The sequence below is a fragment of the Colobus angolensis genome, unplaced genomic scaffold (genome assembly GCF_000951035.1).
Source record: "Colobus angolensis palliatus isolate OR3802 unplaced genomic scaffold, Cang.pa_1.0 Scaffold103, whole genome shotgun sequence".
Classification (NCBI taxonomy): domain Eukaryota; kingdom Metazoa; phylum Chordata; class Mammalia; order Primates; family Cercopithecidae; genus Colobus; species Colobus angolensis.
Window position 1 is genome coordinate 5386765 of NW_012111253.1, and position 2666 is coordinate 5389430.

The 2666-nt window shown below is 46.8% G+C and overlaps 1 protein-coding gene across 1 annotated transcript in view; it reads left to right on the forward strand.

Moving 5' to 3' along the window:
* Window positions 1–787: 787 nt before the first annotated feature.
* ATP6AP2 (ATPase, H+ transporting, lysosomal accessory protein 2) overlaps window positions 788–2666 on the forward strand; it is a 39289-nt gene continuing 37410 nt past the window's right edge. The window contains exons 1-2 of the mRNA XM_011942256.1: window positions 788–805; window positions 1447–1488. The gene's annotated coding sequence lies outside the window, so the exon portion shown is untranslated. The remainder of the gene's footprint in view (window positions 806–1446; window positions 1489–2666) is intronic.

Sequence of the window (2666 nt, forward strand, 5' to 3'; positions counted from 1 at the left end):
GAAATAAGAATGTACTAGAACTCTTTTAAGAACAGCGACATTCACTCCTTTCCCTGTTTCCTCAAGCTGGATGAAACCGCAGGAGGTCTGCTCCACTTTTAGCTGATTATGTCCCTAAATAAGGTTTAGATAAGCTCTTGCAGGGCCTGTGATTCAAAACCTGTTCTAAGACGTGCAGAAAGATGGACAAAGAATGAAACTTTAGTTGGTGTGAAGAGATTGTGAATGTATCATGCTTAAAAATGAATTTTTAAAAGTGATTAATTTTTTTCAGTGGGGCGTGGTGGCTCACGCCTGTAATCCTGGCACTTTGGGAGGCTGAGGTGGGCCGGTTGCCTGAGGTCAGGAGTTTGAGACCAGCCTGGCCAACATGGTGAAAATCCCGTCTCTACCAAAAATACAAAAATTAGCCGGGCGTGCGCGCATGTAATCCCAACTACTAAGGAAGCTGAGGCAGGAGAATTGCTTGAACTCGGGAGTTGGAGGTTGCAGTGAGCTGAGATCTCACCACTGCACTCCAGCCTGGGCAACAAGAGGGAAACTCCGTCTCAACAACAACAACAACAAAAGTGATTAATTTTTTTCTAGTCAGTCACATTAGAGTGGATGTTTTGGAGGGGTGCTTTAGACATTTTGGTGCTAATAATTTCACATTCCTAATGGAAAAATCTCTCTTCTTCCTTTCAGAGTTCTCTAAAGTCCCATTTGTACAAATTCTCTAGAGGAAAAGCAAGTTTGAGAGTTTTCTGTTTCTTGATGATAGGTGAGGAAATCGACTCTATTCCCTAAATTGAGAGTGGCTTTGGTAAGCATAGTGTGTTCTAGAAAATTCAAACTTTTTAGGGAGTGTTTTTCTTTTTTTGCTTTCTTTTTTTTTTTTTTTTGTTTGAGACGGAGTCTCGGAGTCTCGCTCTGTCGCCCGGGCTGGAGTGCAGTGGCCAGATCTCAGCTCACTGCAAGCTCCGCCTCCCGGGTTTACGCCATTCTCCTGCCTCAGACTCCTGAGTAGCTGGGACTACAGGCACCCGCCACCTCACCTGGCTAGTTTTTTGTATTGTTTAGTAGAGACGGGGTTTCACCGTGTTAGCCAGGATGGTCTCGAACTCCTGACCTCACGATCCGCCCGTCTCGGCCTCCCAAAGTGCTGGGATTACAGGCTTGAGCCACCGCGCCCGGCCTCTTTTTTTGCTTTCTTTCTTTTTTAATAATAAAGAGACAGGGCCTCGCTATGATATCCAGGCTGGTTTTCAACTCCTGGCGTCAAAGGATCTTCCCACCTTGGCCTCTCAAAGTGCTGGGATTACAGGTGTGAGCCACCACACCTGGCTTTGAGAGTGTCTTTCTGATTCAGTTTTCAGTTGGGCAAGGTTTTCCTAGGGTGAGTCTGCTACCTGGGGAACTCCTGGGGTCACTGCTTCTAACTCACTCTCATTTTTTCACCCTCAGGAAACTCCAAGAAGAAAATGGAGACTGGGAACTGAAGAAACAGTAAGGCGTCCCCCCGCCACCCACAATAAATCTGTTTTACATTTGTGCACTAAATCATGCTCAAATGCCTTCAGTGGCTTAGTGTAGGTCTGTTATGTGCAATTTAAAATCCTCAATAAATGTCTCTAACTGAAAGTTTTAGCTCTGTGCCTCCTCTCTCATATAATCTCTTATTTGATTACTGATGCTCAACCTGACGGGGCTTTCTCCCCACCTTACCTACAGTTTTCACTGAAAAAATCTCCCCATCTCCTATCCTTGGATATGAAATCATTTCCACCTTTCAAGGTCACCAGCTGGGGCATCATTTTCTACCTACAGACGCTATAGTGTGTCCCTTCTTGCTTCACATCATAGGCAAAAGACTATGAACTGCGGAAGGGGAGGATCCTGGTCTAATTACTATGTCTAGCCTTCATACATCCTCATGGAACACCTTGCCCAGATTGGAAACTGAGTGAATGGACAAATTAAGTAATTAATTAACTTTCTGTCCCATGACTCCTTGTAGATTGGAAAGCCTTTGGAGGTAGAGTTGCCAGACTTAGCGAATCAAAATATAGGATACCCAGTTATATCTGCATTTCAGATAACCAGTAATACTTCTTTCAATACAAGTATGTCCCATAAATTAATTGCGACATAATAACAAATAATCGTTGTTTACATGAAATTCAAATTTAACTGGGCGTCCTGTATTTTATCTGGCACCACGATGTGGAGGGCAGGGGTTCCCCTTTGCGCCTGGCTTCTTCCCAGCAGGTGCTCGGTGTCTGTGTACCCTTTAGAGCGAAATCCCAACCAGCCCCGCCTTTCACAGCTGGCGTCCGTAGCCGGGCGGAGGCACACGACCAGGAAAGACAGACATCCGGTTTGGAGACCGTCGCTCGAGACTGGCAGAAAGGTCTGCACTCGGGAGGCAGCCTCAAACCCGTGGGCTCCGGGACTTCTCGACTGGCTCCATCACCCACTCTAACCACCCGCCCTACGCCCCATCTGGTGACCAGTCATCACCGACCGGGGGGCGGGACTGCCCGACTTTTCAATCGCTGCCTACCATTGGCAAAACTCTCCATCCGTTACTTTAAGCCCCGCCTATCAGACTATCGCTTCCCAAGTTACGTCTCTTCCGTAGGCCGCGACGTAGCTGGTGATTGGTGGCGAAAGCGGCAGCTGTC